This window comes from Pollicipes pollicipes, unplaced genomic scaffold, assembly GCF_011947565.3.
Source record: "Pollicipes pollicipes isolate AB1234 unplaced genomic scaffold, Ppol_2.1 Scaffold_1600;HRSCAF=1878_pilon_pilon_pilon, whole genome shotgun sequence".
NCBI classification, from domain to species: Eukaryota; Metazoa; Arthropoda; class Thecostraca; order Pollicipedomorpha; family Pollicipedidae; genus Pollicipes; species Pollicipes pollicipes.
In genome coordinates this window covers 12,760,006-12,777,954 of record NW_023595962.1, presented here as the reverse complement: position 1 = coordinate 12,777,954, position 17,949 = coordinate 12,760,006, and the positions used below count along the sequence as shown (strand labels likewise).

At 50.0% G+C, this 17,949-nt stretch overlaps 1 protein-coding gene across 1 annotated transcript in view; it reads left to right on the top strand.

Moving 5' to 3' along the window:
• Nucleotides 1–6,043: 6,043 nt before the first annotated feature.
• The window catches only part of LOC119091983 (galactosylgalactosylxylosylprotein 3-beta-glucuronosyltransferase P), a 28,905-nt gene continuing 16,999 nt past the window's right edge, over nucleotides 6,044–17,949 (top strand). The window contains exon 1 of the mRNA XM_037214930.1: nucleotides 6,044–6,562. The gene's annotated coding sequence lies outside the window, so the exon portion shown is untranslated. The remainder of the gene's footprint in view (nucleotides 6,563–17,949) is intronic.

Here is a 17,949-nt window from a genome sequence, read left to right as displayed (position 1 = left end):
TCACCGGATATGATAACGGGTCCACTGTGACGGGTGAGTATGTTCTGGAGTTGCTGCTCCAGCTCACCGATGTCCGCATTGACTCGGGCCTGCGTCTGTGTGGGGAGCCGGCACAGTGAGCACACCATCACTTTTCGAGAGCCAGCGCGGATCTGGAGCCACAGCGACTCCAGTTTGGAGCCTGCTGTGACCTGATCAGGTCCGTTCACCACAGTCGCCTCCAGTGACTCTCTCACTATTACGGCCACGCCACCAAACCCTTTGTTATCAGGTCTGTCTCTCCGGAAAAGCTGGTAGCCGGGCACAGGTATTAGTCTGTTATGCGTAGAAGCTTGAGCCTTGTCTCACTAAGTATGACCACGTCATAGCCGTGCTGCGCGATGTCGTGTCACAGTCCCAGCAGCTTGGGTTTCGCCGATTGTGTATTGAGTTGCGCAATGTACAGCTGGCCAGGTCGTGCTTGCACCCTCCAGATCCGTCCGCCACTGGATCTCCGCCGTCGGCCGCGCCCCCCCCCCCCCCCCCCCGGGCGGGCCTGGGCCTTTAGTCATGTTGTCATTGTTGGAAGGGCAAAATGCAAGGAAGTGATGAAGCTGCCAGTGCATACAAGGCTCATGATAAACATCATATTAAGTGCTGTTCAAGACACCAACAGCGATACCCTTCCAACTTTCTCAGCACCCAGCATCCCACGCAAGTTGCAGTGACTAATGACATTCATCACTCACGAGCAGTGCTCGCTTGCATACACAATTTGTGAAGGCAGTACAACGTGCATCAGTACTAATACAGCTTTATATTTTCAAACTTCTTTAGGGAAAGACAATTTTGCAAAGGCACATCATGTGAGCCTTTGCTGAGCATGTTAATTAATGAGCTGCACGCGCCAGCCCTACTGCCAAAATGAATTGCTGATATGATGGCATGCAATGTATTAATTACATACTGTAATACCTTAAAAGGTTCAAAATGTTGACAAAACTATGATGAAAGTACCCAGCTACAGTACTTGGCCTTTGTAGACCCCTGCAGCATAAATGTGTTTCTCTCAGTTTGCCAGCATTTCCTTTGTCCCGTTTAAACACAACATAAAGGAAGAGGCAGGTATCAAGTATATCACATTTTAACTAGGAGTCAGTAGACCTGAAGAATACCAAACAATGTCCCTCTTAGAAAAGAAAAATATGTCACACCACACCCACCCATCACATCAAGAGAATTACAAGCCGCTGGTACACACCACCATTGATAATACACATTTCGAGCCCCCCGATTCAAATATTTTGTCAATGAGTGTGATCTCAACCTTTGCACAGCTCGAACTTGATTATCAACTTGCAGTGTTCTCGCAATTTCCGCGCAAGATTTTCAGTCATAACACCGGACTTCACCGTGTACCTCCCTTCAAAACAAAGTCCAGCGGGGGTCATGGTAATGCCGGCTCAGAGGTTCTACTTGTGAAACACAATTTTGTGTTCAAGATTTAAATTTGTGGTGGCCAAATGTGTGAAATATTAAGTGAAACATATATGTATATATATATATATATATATATGTATATATATATATATATATATATTACATCACAATTACTGTAATGTTTCGATAATTTCACAATGCCTTACTAACCCATAAACCCGTGCAAGGTTCCTGTGCCCCGGTATAGTAAGGCTCAACCGAGCTATGTGTGAGAGATCCTTTAGTAGAAGAAGAGAAAAAAAAACGCCAGTAGGGGAAAAAGACACCGGTCTTACCCATTCACGACGACGTGCCGCACAACCTGAAAGTGCTCGGGCTTACGATCGCGACACGTATTCAGCAGCGAAATCTTGCCAGCAGCCTTCCGCGCTTCTTCCGCGCACTGTAACCATACGTGCCGCATCATCGCTTTTGCGAATGTACCAGCGCCACGCTGTTTTGACCATAAGCAGAAAACAGCCTGTAACATCACGGCGAGCGTATGACGTTTCTATGACATCATCATTTCGAAGGCAACTTTGAAGTAGGCCCAAAATAAACCTTTCGCACTTTTGCTGGCGTGTAACTCAGGAACCAGAGCGTTTTGGGGTCTTATAAGGACATGACTGTGAACTGCATCAAAAGGTCCTTAAGATGGCTATTCCAGTTCAAACACCATACAAATGTGGAACATCCCCTTTAAAGAAGCCGAAAGTCGATGTTACTATCAAAAGTGCCGCTCACCAACATGACGTTTGGATGCTATCTGTTAATGCGGTTCTATCTTAAGGGTCCCGATATTGGGCGTGCTGCTGTGCTGTGACCTTCACTTTAAGTACAAGCTCGGTGGTGGCTTGTATAGCTTTCGCAGGAGCAGGGCATGGCAGAACCACATTCAAAACGATGCTCGATGTACCATTATCTTGGAATTCTTCCACGCCACTGTTTGCAGAATGAGTGCTCTTTTGACTACATCGCTAGAGTTGTACAAAGTGAGAGGTAACTTGGGAGCATAGGTGGAGTTGTGCACTAATTTCTCTGTGAGATATTTGATGCTGCATCTCATACAGGTTACCAGTGGTGACTTTGGTGGTTTTTGTGGTGGAACGATTTTAGTTGTGGATGTCATTTTGTTACGCTGAGGACTTCTACTGAGCCCGACAATGCGGGTGATCAGTTGCAAGACACTGGACTGCCGGGGTCTCAAGCTTAGCACAGGATGTGTCAGCAACGGCGCACATTTCACGACGAGCCCGGATAGTCCCATGTTAAAAATACCATTTTCAGGCCCGCGGCCGTCAAAATTTTGAACGTATATATGCCCAAAAAGTACATGAAACTGACGCTGGAACAACTTTTTAGATTTCCGGGATCAAAACCGTGCCCATGACGCTTCTTCTCGAGGTTTTAGGCAAAGCGTAGACCCATGCACACGCTGCGATGTCCGGGTGCGAGATCAAATACTGCTACCCGCGAACTTCTTTCAGCAGAGTTTATGATAGAAAACAGAGTAAACATACTCATTGACTTATTAACACACCCACACCCCACACCCACACACACACACACATATATATATATATATATATATATATATATATATATATATATATATATATATATATATATATATCTATCTATATCTATATCTATATCTATATCTATATATATATCTATATATATATATATATATATCTATATATATATAGTATATATATATATATATATCTATATCTATCTATATATATATATATATATATATATATATATACGTATATGTATGCATATGATATTCATTATATATGCACATATGGCTTTTTCAAGACAGTTGTAATCTTCGGGCTATACAGATGCAGCGGTTGTGCCGTCTACGCGTTGCGAGTTATTGCAACAAATACACGCTATATTTTCATATGCGGATTTTTACATGCATGCTTCGCACGTGTAACGCAACCGCTGAGTCTAACCAGCAACGTGGTTACAGAGGGCGCATAGCTTTAATTGTGTCTGACGTGCGGGACTCACGCGACGCAAGCCTTCCAGAGCCGGCTGTCTCAGACGCGGGCCAGTGGTAAGACCATGCACTGTGCTAGGTGCTAAGTTGTGATGGTGACGGCCACTGCCGCGCAAGGCCGGCAGTGCCACCTCAGGGCCAGCACAGCAGTGATGGCACGGTGACATTGCTACTGCCTGCCGTCCACTGCCACTCCGGCCGTTCAGTCGATGGCGCCTTCGCAGATCGCATGACACAGTGGGCTTCGGGAACCGACGGCTTCTCCAGTAGAGGCGTCCTCAAGGTACTCGAGCGGGGGTATGCATGACCAGCGTAAAGGATCGCCACCGCTACGCCGGTACGGTCTCTTTTTCCAATGCTGAGGTCCTGGTTGTCAACCGATGTGCCGGTCAGAAGGCTGGGACAGTGGATGTGTTAGCCTGTCATGATGCTGCAGAACTGCATGATGCGCCAACTTTGCCTCGCGCGTCGCGCACGTCTGCAGAAAGCTGTTGCAGCTGTACGAATACAGGGGCGCTGTGTCCGCCAGGGTGTCTGAACAGCAAATGCGCCGGCTCTCTGTCGTTGGTCCGCGGGCACATTGCGTGTCGCAGCCACAATCGATGATCTCGTGCTTCGGAGAATGTCTCTTGCCCCTGTGGATAGATAGTCCACCACCATGGACGCCTGCTTGTCGTTTCTTGCGAATAGGAGCGTAGTGCCGCAAAGTGAAGTTGGGAACGGGGGACACTTCCCTCCAAGTTGGAGTCAGTACCACCGTTGGTGAACAGAGAACTGTACCCCTGCTTTGGATAGCTGTGCTTGGAAGCAGGACGGTTGATAGTATAACGACAAGTGCCATGGCGGCGAACTATACCCTGCTTGGGATAGCTGTGCTTGGAAGCAGGACGGTTGACAGTATAACATTAAGTGCCATGGCGGCGAACTATACCCTGCTTGGGATAGCTGTGCTTGGAAGCAGGACGGTCGACAGTATAACATGAAGTGTCATGGCGGGCGAGCTGGCACTGCACACTTGCCCTGAAATGTAGATCTGGAAGACTTCTCTGAATGATCTGGAATACCTTAATCACCTAGAAAACCTATGGCCTATGTTACCATGCTCCGCTGAATCACTGTCGGGAGGTTTTTGGCCAAATGAGAATGCAAATGTTTTACCATAGGCTAAACTTTATTACTTTGGACCAAAACCTAGCTTTCACAGTGGACAAACTGTACAATATATAATTGGTAGCTGAATATAGCTACACGCATATTCCTTTTCCTCCCAAGCCTTCCATTTTATAACTTACATTTCCATTTCTTGATCCTAGATCGGGAAAGGTCACCAAAGCAGCTGAAGTGCAATAGGCAGCCAAGGTAAATTTCGACAACACATAATTGACGGAAACATATGCAGCATTGGCTCTTCAGGGCAATGAAAAACTGAAGAAGAACGCCCAGGGGAAGGCCCTAAAAGAACTTGAGATGCAACATTATTCTGCAATATCTCTGTGCAACACTATCTTCCACTCAGCATTTGCTGCAATTTTTAAAAATAAATTGCTTTGTTATGAGTCATGTTATGATGTAACCAAACAGACATGACGTTCAGCATTGGAATGCAGCCCAGAGTTCAGAATATTCCAATGTGTGACCCAAACTTCAACTTCCACGAATGCTACAATGCTGAAGTAATCCCTTGAATCAGCAGCCATTCTGTCCTGCAGCAATGAAATTACCAGCCCTGTGTCCTGGATAATCTCATCGTTTGAGCATAAGATTTAGCATAGATCACAATGTTGCCTCATTTCGCCGCCCAACTACAAATTTCGCGTGCAGTTAACTATTACAAACATACACCCACCAACTACCACATTTGCTGCTTAAATTGGTCATATTTACCAACCACAGGTCGTTATCTTACGCAGATTTGGATCGCAGGCAACTCACAGGGCAATTACATTTTATGATAATTATTGCATTTCATGATGATCATGACATTTTTTGATGATCATGAATTCATGATTCTGCCCGCCTCTCTCGACCCGCCAAATGTTGATATGCACTAGTAAATGTTGGTTTTTCCTACTCATATTGCCGCTGGAATATAACAAATCTATTTTACCCTGGCTCCGTTTACAAGAACACGTTTTTCACTATTTTAATCACAAATTAGATATACACCATATCGTATGAATGACTGGCAATTTTTACTTGTTAAAACCCACGGCATGTAAGTGGTCTGTAAAAACTGTGGCTGACTGCTTAAAAACGGTAAAAAAATCGAGTGGGATCGGCAGGCAATCTTTAGTTTTAAATTTATTGCTCATATTCGTTTTTCTAAAGGTATGTGGCCAAAATACCGTCGCATCTATTTCTTCTTTCTCCTTAGCATTCTACGACATACAAGCCCAAAAACACTTTTTAATTCTGTAATTGTTACACAGACTTCCTTCCGACCCTGTAGACCCAGGCTGCACCCTCAACGGCGCGCCACCATCCCCGCACCGACCCACATCGGCAGACCGCAGCCATACGCGCCGCCACCGAGCGAGCGCGTTCCCCGACCGGGCCTGGCAGTGACGCGGGCTGGCGCAGTCTGGCGCTGGTCCCGGAGGAGCGTGCGGCGACCGCGCGCGGCGTACAGGCTCCCAGCGCCGCCGGCTGGGAGAGCGTCAAGAGCGCAACCGATAGCGTAAAGCGGAGCGTGCTGTGTGAGCTATGCTGTGTGAGCTTTGCCCGCTGAGATAAGTCTGGACTTAGCTCGGGTCAAAGTGCGTTCAGAGGGTTTTGCTGGGCTCGTGACGAGCTTAGTTCTACCTTAGCTGGAAGCTTGCTGAGCAGCAGCTTCAGCTGGCGTGCTAAAGCGTAGTCTCACTGCACTCATCCTTCCAGCGCGGGCTTTCCGCTCGCTCCAGCTGGTCTGTGGGGCCTGCCTATTGGGCTGGGCTGGTGACCGAACTCGCCCATAGTTCGTTGCACCGAACTCGTCCATAATCTATTCCGCGTTCGACTGTGACTGAAGTGAACAGCACGACCCCGAAGTCGCTAGCTCGTCGTGCGCACGTCAGGACCGAGCACCACGCTGTTCTCGACACCGGCTGGAAGGTGAGTGTGGTGAAAACCAGTTCAGATCAGTAGTTCTACTTGCCTGCAAGCGCGCGTCCCTAACACAGTGATCATCGACGGCATCAGCCTGGCCATACGGCGTAAAAGCAAAGCTGATTCATATGTCAGTGCTCCTGTGTTGAGTCCATTTTTAGTGCCGGGATTTGAGAACAAAACCCTTTCGAGTGGCTTTGATGGGGTACGGAAAGGGGCAATAACGGGGGGGGGGGGGGGGGGGCAGATTCAGCACTGACTGCGAGGGTGGGAGCTATTTGCCCCAAGTTCAACACGGGGTGGCGTTCCATGTCCCTCGAAAAAGAAAATCTCACGCATGGTGACGAAGGACTACAGGGAAAAAAACAAACGAAGCTAATGATTGATGCTCACAGTTAGTGACTTATTGATCTGCCATAGATGTGTCTGTCATGTCATGTTTTTCAGCCAATTTGGCCTGCCATTCGGTTTGGTGGTTGTAATGCTATTATGTTGATAGGGCATGCCACAGAGACAACCCTCCGAAAATAAGATTGCTTGCTAATGATCAAGCATAACTGCTATGGTTGTAAATCAGTTAATACACATCTGATGCGGTACGATAGCTATTGAATTTGAAATTCACAAGTGCATGCAGGCTTGCTTCGCTAAGCGACGGAGCCGGCTCCGTGAAAACGCATGCGAAGACCTGTTGCATGGTGCGCACGTTGCGTATGTGCATTATTGCAGGATGCATTCAACGTTATCCATAGGATTTCCGGTGTGATGTGCTGACTACCAGGGATGTATGTGTGACATGAGAAACACACCTCACTTGTAGACCAGCTTTCGGGTAGCAAGATGAGGGGTGAATCGTTGACAAGTTTGACGAAATCGGTTGGGGACCGCTCGCCGTTTCCCTTCTCTCTTTACACACGTGTGGATGTTGGGTTGCGTGTGTGTTGTAATTCCCGAGGAGCTCCACTTTATGTGTTTCAAAAAACCATCGCGAATTATGGAAATAGTGTTAATTCGAGCCGTAGATAAATGCTGTCACGACATTCACGGATCTCGTGCCATGCAGGCCTGCGTCGAAGCTGATCAGCCCCCCCCCCCCCCCCCCCCAACGCAGGCAGCTAAATGATTCGGAAGTATCCTTTGAGGCATTCTTCTGTTATAAGTCCACGACCTGTTTACGAATACAAAATGTCTAGCTTTCTGTATAAACCAAACGCATTCTCGTTCTCCAGATTTCCACCGTGGTTTAAGTGCTGTTACGCGCTCTAAAGGCTTTAGGTAAACCGTTCTTGCTGCCACCGCGAATACAATACCTCCCTAATTTCACCGCTGCCACTTACCATTGCTGCTGCAATGTATCTTTGTTATCACACTCTGCGATGACTCCAAAACCCACACACGCAAAGCACTAAGCGATCTGTCTGGCTGTATCTTGCAGCAGTGACCTTTGCTTTAAAGAAGCTACATCTACAAGTCCATGCGCTGCATACTTTGCCAACTATTATTCGCTCAGTACTTGTGGTTTCTCTAACGATTCGGAACGCTAGGAATTCAAGAGATGAATTATATTGTCACTATGGCCGCCATTTTTTGCCGCAACAAATGACTGAGCTAAAATTGAATAAGTTCGTTTGGCACGGGCGTGTTTGGTTAATACTTGCCGACGGCAACTGGCTGATCAATCGGTGGTGTTTTAGCGGCGCGAAAGTGGTAGATTACAGCCTTTCAGGCAAGGTTGATGTTTGTAAAGTACAGTGTACTTGCCCACAAATAACTGGGTACAAATAACTTACCGACAAATAGCAGGCAATAAATCGGAACAGGCGGTGATGTAAATATCATCGAGAACAGAAGAGCGGTTTCAACAAGAGCGTGATGAGTTGGGCGCCGTGTATCGAAGCGCCGACATTTCCGATTTCCGAAATACCGACGTACCCGATTTTTCCCGGCAGTGACTAGCTCAACCGTGTCACGCACAAAATCGCGCTCACCACATTAATTGCTGACGGCACGCTGCTCGACGCTGGGATGTAGTCCTGCCTAGCGCTGATAAACCGAGCTTTAACTGAATTATAGAGTGTAAACAGAAAGCGTGCACGTTATGGTGTGTATCAGACACACTTTTTTTCCTTAGAACACGGCGAGCCGGTGGTTTCATAGCGTGCAGTGATGAGACAAATAGGAAAGCGAATGACTGTTTTCTTTAAATCGGTAAATATGAGCCTGCGCCAGCCGATTGCAATTGTTCCTAACTGGTGTACATTAGCAATGCTGCTGCTACGTAGTGGGAAGGAAGAAATTCAGCTGAACCCTACATGAGGGTAGATTTGCGCGTTCTGCTCGGTTGTGAGATTAAATGCCCAACCATAACCCATAAACGCCTTTTTATTATGCTCCATAGTGCAGGACATTGCTTTAAAATGGTCATCGAAAACAGTACGCAAAGGCTTTATTCATTACGCTTTATGCAACTATCAATGTTTCTCGTGAAACAACTTTCGCTCTACACGTCTCGAAACATCTTCGGTTTGTGGACATCGACATGAAAAACGCCGCCACCCTTCAGACCACCCTCTACGATTGAGTAAGGGTCGTGTCGTCCGTTTGTATCATTGTGTAAGCAGATACAGGGTCCATCAAGATTGTTGAAAGCGGAAATGGCCTGCAAAGAGGCCGCCCCGTGCGGAGTGATATATTGCTGGCAGGGGAAGGGCGGGCGCGTTGTCATGTCGGGCCGTGCCAAACCAGGTGAGTTGTGGCGGCGCGAGAAAGAGGACGGCAGTGATCGGTGATGTGGTTGCTGTTGACCGCGGCAGCTGCTATCAGTGGCACTTGCCACGAGTCGGTTAGTCCCAGTTCCGTTTGTTGGTTGCGCCCGAAACCGACGCCAGTAGAGAATTAGATGCCGAAAATGCGGTGAGCCCGAAGCCGGGTTTGATTGCCGTCAGCGTGGCTTGGGCCTGGCTTGGCTTGGGCTTGGGTGGCGCGGCTTGGCCTGGCTTGGCTTGGCGTGGCGCGGCTTGGGCCTGGCAGGACTGTACCTTGAAGTTCGGACAGATATGACCCACGCCAGTGCAGGAGATGTCGGCCAAGAAATGCTGAGAAACGCCATGAAATGCGTGGCTGTGATAGGACTGGACACTTCAGCCCACAGTCAAAAGTCTATAGATCAGTTCAGCGAACTCCAAGGCAATTTCTCGCCAGCATGGCGGAATCATGACCGTTCGTTAGTGTGTGCGCACGGCGGTAAAAGCTGGACGCTTTGGCGGCACCTGCCGGTTGCTTGAGGTCAACAAGAAACTTGTTTACTGAGTCACCTGCGAACCGCATGCAAATGAGCTCAACTCTCGTCCCGGTGGGGAGGGAGCGGGGATTTGATGCGAGCCCCTTAAGGTTGTCTGAGAATGCCTCTCCGGCATGTGATTCAATCGTGCCCAAGTGCTCAGTAGCCTATGTGGGGGGGGGGGGGGGGCATCTATTGTGCGTGTTTTCGATACCGAAAACGTGTCCCTGGAGAAGCGACGGCTTTTTCAGGAACGCTGCAGAGCGCTCCTCAGAATCTCCCGCCGGCGACCTACGGCCGGCACGGGCGGCAGCAGCAGTCCAATGTGCAGTCCGCGGCAAACGACTGTACGGACAATGCGCAGTCTGCAGTAACCGACTGCAGGGACAATGTGCAGTCCGCGACAACCGACTGCAGGGACAATATGCAGTCCGCGGCAGTCGACTGCACATTAATGATCCCTAAATCATAAACACACTCAAAACAAGTGAAACTGTATACCTGTGTGCTCAGAATTGAGCAAGGAACACCCGTGTTTAGATTTTGTGTCGCCACAAGGCACGGTCTCATACATGTGAGCATGCAAAGCTGGAAAAGTTCGGTTTTCATGAAAATTTACCTTTGACCTGGCACATGAGGGCAATCTCTGACCTAGCCACATGCAACGTGTTACCAGTCGCGAGATATTGTTAAGACCAACCCGCTAATATGTTCCGCTAGGCTTCATCTTGCTTAATTTGGAAACGGCTTGGGGGTCGCATCGCCTCCGCTCCCCCCCCCCCCTCTCAGTCTGCGCTATGAAAAACCGTGAATCAGGGTGAAGGTTAGTCTGCAGCAGATGTTGAAGAAGCTCGACGGTGTGACAACGGGACCGAAGCCGTTCGGACCGGCCTCTATGACCTCTATGACCTCTATGACCTGGCTGCCACCGTTCAGACCGGGATGGATTCGTCCGGCGTGCCGAGCCCCAAGATCGGGTCACAAATCGGCAGCAAAGTCGGACAGTATCTAAAACATGGCTTTGATACCGTTCTGTCGCTGTGTCTGTTCTCTGATATGGTGGGTCATGGGAGGTCGGGAGCGATGTCGCACTGCCAACAGAAACCAAGTTCCATGTTAATGCATCCGGAACGTCGGAAATCCCCGTGCGATAACGAACGAGCTGTTCTGTGGAGGTGCATGTGGCCAACAAGCCAATTACGTAGCACGGATGCTGAGCGCGATGCGTTATGCAAGTCTGCACTGCTAACCATTAAAACGCGATGGCGAAAGCAGTGAAGCGTACAAGCGGGAGCTGTATCAGGTGAGATGGTCAAAACATCGAGATCTTTTCCTAGCGATAATAAACAAAGCGTTACTGCAGGTGCATTTGACCAGCGAGCTTGTCGCCTGGAATTCAACGTCGAATGTAATGAAGTGCTTTACAAACTCATGAAGTCCACCATGACAGCGATATCGTGACGCACAGATGGCGGTCAGGACATCCGGTTCCCTTCGAACCGATAATGAACACATTGCTGGAGAGAGGTGCATACAACCAGGATAAATTGGTTAAATTGAATGCAAAATGGCGGCAAATTTAAAATTGCTGGGGAGAGGTGCATATAACTAGAAATTAGTTGAATTGCCCGTGAAATGACAGCTAACTGTCAGGCGGTTAAACTGCAATCAACGTAAAAAGCGAACACGCGCATGCGCGAACTGTTGGAGATGGGCAGCCTGAACATCTGGCTGGCTTCTTACTATTAGCAGGTGGATTATCACTGGAGGGTGCATATATCTGCGAATCGATCAAGCAGACTTTCTCGCGGGAACCACTACATAACAACAGTCGGGTGCAAGTGGCTTCCTCCAATGTCCCATCGTCGAGGCACTGACGCCGAGATCAGGAGGCAAGTAGCGAGCTTGTTGATACTCATGAGCCTGATACTCTTTTAGAGTCTAAGGGAGCCTGATGACGATGGAAGGACATCGCAGTTTTATGTTGGCCGATGAGGCTGCGTGGTTGTCTGAAGAACTTCTCCGTGTCCATTAACATACGGTCAGTGACAATCAATACAGTGTTTGTTGGCTTCGGGGAAAGTTTCATGATTGCTTCATTCTCGGAGAGGGGTGGTGGGAGAGTGACTAAGTTTTGGTTGCGATTCATCCCTGTAGAAGAACACTGAAGCTCCACCAGGGAGGCGAGGCCGGCATGACGTCTCAATGGTCCCTGGCCGAAGCCCGAGTGTCTGTCGATATGAGATTGGCCAGAGACGTGCGGGTCAACATGAGGCCGCATCACCCGCTGCCACTCCGCGACTTCCGACTCCGACTCCGACTCTGCTGCACCCGGGCGCACCCTCCGACTTCCGTGGTTGCGCCGCGACCCCCATTCTGACCGTGCCTCCACTGCACCGGAATGCAGCCCGGCTCCGCGTCCATTACCTTCGGCCGTTTTTGTGCGTGTCTCGGGCCGCATGCGTGCGAGGGACGCGGCGGGCGGTGAGGGGCCGACCGGCCGGCCCACTGGTGACCCTGCAGCGGCGTCATCACACGAGAACCCTCGGCGCCCGCCGCCCGTCGCCGCGCCGCCGGGCGCCGAGTTCATCACGCGCCCGTCGGCGTGCGGCTTGGGCGGGCTCTCAAGCGAGACCAGCATTACCAATACAGGCGAAGCTAGCGACCGTCTCGCCGCGCAGCGGCCCACTGCTGGCTATCGGTTAGCAGGACAGGCGGCCGTTGACACTCGGCGACGGATGCAAAAGGTGCGCTGGGAACAATGGTATATGCAAAGAGGTTGCCGCCCGTTAGGTGCACAAAAACGTGTGCCTACGACCCACATGTCGCTCGTTCACTCTCCTGTGAGGTGTAAAAACTGAGTGTACCACATCTAGTAGGTCAACAGTGCTAACAGATGCCCGTCTTGCAAGCTCGGGGCAACCCAGCTCAACTAGCATGTGGCGCTTAAGCGGGGCAGATCAGACACATTGAGAAGACAGATCGATCAACAACAACACGACGGATATCGTGTCGATTAAGCGACGCTCGTAATGCCTCGGGGCGGTCACCGTTCGGACAGCGGGAAAACAGACCAATTAATACGGGGCAGGTTGAGAAGTGCCGCAAGGCGGACCAGGAGGTCCGGCAGTGAGCAAATGTGGCCATGACAACATGGGCCCGGTCGGCCCGCATGGCGCGAAGCAAGTCAGGGCGACCAGCATGTCAGGAGGTCAGGGCGTGTCAGGTCAGGTCAGGGCGTGTCAGACCAACTGGAATCAGACCAAGCACCTAGGACACTTCCCGGAAACGTTTCCGCCCTGCTGGAACGGAAGTCTAATTACCTGAAAGCTTGTGTTTTTGTTAGTACTGCCGTCCATTCGCCCCGCGCAGGATTTAACAAAGCTGCTGTTGTTTATAACCATGGTGGCCATTATGACCATTTATGACTACCGGGTCCGCAGGCAACAAACGTCTGCTGTTCACAAAAGTTATCATAGAACAAGGTCCATTTTTCAGGGCGGCAGGCCACCGACCTTGTTACAGGGTACGTTCCCGCAGTGCTTAAGCGAGACACACCCATCAAACCTCCGTCGACGGACAAAAACGGTGGAACCATTCCCATGGTAACGGTGCAGCGTCAAGACATCAGTTATGTATGAGGATAGAGAGAGAAACGGACAGAGAGGGAGGGAGAGGAAGAGAGAGAGAGAGAGAGAGAGAGAGAGAGAGAGAGAGAGAGAGAGAGAGAGAGAGAGAGAGAGAGAGAGAGAGAGAGAGAGAGAGAGAGAGAGAGAGAGAGAGAGAGAGAGAGAGAGAGAGAGCACGACTTCCTCCTAGAAAACAAAGTGGGCCAGTCCGGCAGGATGTTGGTCAGGTGGCCTCTGGCGCCTCAGTGTGTCGGATGCCGCTCGCCCAACATTGGCAATCTGCATAATTCAAACCCGCTTCGATCGGTTAAGCAGGTCAATCAGTCGTCTGAGTTTTTGTCAAGGTTTTTCACGTGTCTCCATTATAACCACCAACGGTGCCGCTGATGACTGGTCTACGTTTAGATGGATGAAAGCCATCTCGCCTTTCCTGTGCGCAAACTCTGGCAGCTGAAGTGCTTAAACGCTTAGATATATGTTATTTATTATGATGTGTGTTATATTTTATATTAGACACGTGTCAGCAACGCCATATCCGCGCGCGACGCACACACACAATGTCTCTGCCGGGCGGGGCGTCCTATTCAGCTCATGCGGTGCTCCTTCAAAGCAGCTTCAGATGTTCATAGAGATCTATGTTCTATCGGCCGCCATTCTGGCGCCGCGGTGGCAGGTCACGTGATCTATGCGGAAGCCCTGAGAGGGATTATACATTGGCCGGCTGCCTGAGGCCGGAGACCCCATCGCCAGGGCATTAGGTTTGGATCGATGCAGGGCCGCATTCTGCGACGGGGGCCGTGACGGGCGCATGGCTTGCTCGTATCACTTTCATTGCCAGGGGGCCCCGATCAACGCTTGAGGCCCCCTAATATTTCGGGTTCAGTCCCTGTTCCTCTTCAGCGGATGTTCTCCTGGCCGGCCCTTGTCGACAACTGCCCCTTGTCGAGCATCCTGTTAGGTACCCCGACCCCGCGACCGACACAGGAGCCATCTTCGTTGCAGGGGTCGCGACCTGTGTACATTGCGGGTACCGGTTTTGTCCCTGCTTGGGAAAGGGGTCCTCCGGGCTCACACCGACGCGGAGCCGACTGTTCGGTGTTAATGGTCTGTGACCGAAATCGAGGCCCGCATTGTGCCAGGATGCTCCCAGCCGTTTCGGCTTGTCTCTCCGGCGCAGCGTAGGTCGAGGCGGCGAGACAAGCCTGCCCTTTGGCTGAAATCTGAGGGTCCCCGAAATCCTCCTGCGGGCTGGGATTCTTAATGTAACATATAACCAGCCCTTCGTGCTCTCCAAGCCAGCGCTTGCTCACCGGCCCCGTGAAGCCCTTCGGGCCTATCTGCGGGTCCCCCGAACCAAGGTTGAATGTGCGCTGCTTGCCATACGGGACCCTTGTTAGACACTGAGGTCCCAATAGCAGCAAACGGACCCCTCATTGTCTCAGGGGCCCCAGCCGATGTAAATCGCTGGCCCCGGCCTTGTTCCTCGTTGGGAAATGGGCCCTGAGTCCCAGACCTTACCATGGAGTAATCTGGTGCCGAATATGCCTCGTGTCACACTGGTTAAGCTCCCCCCCCCCCCCCCCCCCCCCCACAGGTGTGTAGTGTCACAAAATAGGCTTGAGGGGAGAGGCGCTGAACGGCAAGATCGGATCCACCCGCGTGAGGGAAATGCGGTGGGTGGAGCAGAACACGAGAAGCACCACGCGGAACACGAGGTGCAAGGAGGTGATCAGGTTATTGATTGCCGGCGTCCGGTCACGCCCGGTTGCGTGGGCGGCGGATGCGGCGTGAAACCTGGGCGGGGTGGAGGCTCAGGTAGGCGCGACGGGTGTTGTGGTCCGCTTCTGGCGCACCTTTCGCACGAGCTGGGTTTTCTTGGTTCGATGTTCGGTTCCCTTCGGCGTTGGCAACCGGGTCTGGTCGTGTCATGGACGGTCGTGGAATACACGGGGTGAATGGGTGCGGCCACCCACGTCCGCATGGCGCACCAAAGTGAGCGGTTGCGGTTGGGTGCGATCATGCAGTGGCGCCGTTGTAACGACCACCGGGACGAGCGCATGCGGCTGGGTTATTATCACCGCGTTCGCCCGCGTGGCTTCCCAATGTTTGTGGTTCTCACAGAAGGTCCAGTCCGTTCAGATTCCGGCCACCTGATGGTAATATTCAGCCACGTAATGCGTTCGCAGACTTACCCATGAGTATAACCAGTATTGCGGCCGGTGTTGTCCGAGCTCCTTTCTTTCTTTCGGGCAGATGGGATCATTTTTACGTTTTGACCATATAAAACGGCACTAAATCGTAAGTTGACCCAGGAAGCGGTTGGTTTCGTTGCGCACATGTACTTATTATAACGTGAGCAAAAGGAGGAAACATTAGGCCTAGGAATAAGACTGTATGTGATGCTTATGCGAGTATGCAATGAAAAAATTGGAGCCAAAACCGTCAAGATTTCCGTTCCACAAACCACCGTCATTTGACATGAACACAACTGAAATGCCTTAAACACGTGAAGCTGACAAAGATCGCCTGCTTCAATTTCAGTTACAGTTCTAGTGCACATGCGTCAGGCGTTTCACTTCCATACCGCGAGCGAGTCAGTCAGCCTAGCAGCGGATGGATCTCCGACTGCCAGAGGAATATTGCGGGACGTCATGATTGCCCCCGACTTTGGCAATCATGACTCCCCATGGCTTCCAACATGGCCTTCTCGACGCGCTGAGTCATATAATCAGAGGTTTTGGGGTGGAATTTGTATGAGTTAGAGTTAACGTAGCTTTCGAGTTAAAAAACGCGAAACATGTCAATATAGTCTTGCGGGTAGTCTCCATGGCTTGAAAAGTTGGTGCGCAGGCCCATGTCGTCACACAGACTTTGAAGATTACTGGTTTGGGATGGGGTTTTGTGTACCTTCCAAGTTACAAGACGCAGAGCATGCCAGTTTGACATTGCGGGCGTCTTGATTGCTTCCAGATTTGGTATGGGCTACAGTCTCAACATGCTGATCACAAAAGTAATTGGGTTTCAGATGGGATTTCGCGTAGCTTTCGACTTAAGACCGTAGTATCAGCCTTATTCCTCGGAAAAAAAACAGGAGAATGGAGGTATAGTAGGGTTAATATTTTGGCAACATGCCTTTCTCGAAACAACAGCAGAAGTGAATTCACTCCTCCTGGTTTTTCCGAGGAACAAGGCTAATTCTACCATCTTATCTGTGTGACCAATGTTCCCCGCTAATGCACTGAGCAACTAACTTTCGACTTATAAAACGCCCAACGTGCCAACTTGATACTGCGAGACGTCGTTGTGGGAGTCCTCTCGACAGCTGATTCCGAAAACGGTGTTTTTTGGGGGGAGGGGGGGGATTGCATAACTTCCGTGTTACAGGACGTGTAACGTGCCAGTTTGGTACTGCGAAACGTCTCGATCGCTTCCAAATTTGGTGTGCAGAGCGTTCTCAACACACTGGTTCCAAGAGTCATGAGCAGGGTAATCAAAAATGAAGTCCACACTTAAAGTGTCTGTAGAGTTTCAGAATTTTGAAACTTAAAAAGATTGTCCGATTTCATTTTGAAAACTGGTGTGACGGGTATAGATACCTTACATTTTGGGGGGCAGCCTATATCGTGTTGCAAATTAGTATGTTTCTTATCTTATTTGATGATGCTCTTTTTTAAATGACTTAGTTCTGTAAATGAACAAGGTATTGATGGAGCACACCAAAAAATACGATATTTTTGAACTATGACATATACAGTCTCTAAGAAATGGCATTGATAGAAATGACATCAATGTTAATGTCTCAGCCGAACCTGATAAACTCATCGCTCACCAAGTTGCGATTCGTTACCACTCACCATCCGACTACGCTGTCGCCGCCGATCTCAGTGATAGTCAAGCTCAGCTGACATCATTGCGAATTGCGGCGTGTGCACGAAATGCTATGAAACACTGCACTTACCCGCGAGCATTTTCTTGCCTTTGATTTGAGTCTTGTAAAGGAGTGCAGTGAGGAGATTGGTAATCGGGCTATTGGCCAAAGTGAAGCGATATTTTGCTTTTTTCGTCGAAAATATGTGTACATTATTTTTTGACAGGTTTTGGACGATAGCTGGTCCATCCTTGTGGTTTGGATTGGAGTTTGGACAAACAATTTGTGGCTAACGGCACCCCCGGTCAGCACATTTAGCCCCGTTTCACACAAATGCAAAGTGAGCGTGCCCGCTGCCACTGCTTCGGACTCTCAGGATATTACTGAAATGTGTCTATGAATCATTGAATAGCCGAATGCTCTGGGACTTCAATCAAGCGGAAAATTGGCTTTTGTTCAAGTCGTAATCGTCAAATCTGGGAGGCAACAGCCACGGTCAGGTGGTGGCCGGGGCAGAACTGCCACGGCCGGGCATGTCAGTTACCCCCGGATGGGTGTCAGTTACCACCGGGCAGGTGTTAGTTACCACCGGGCAGGTGTCAGTTACCCCCGGATG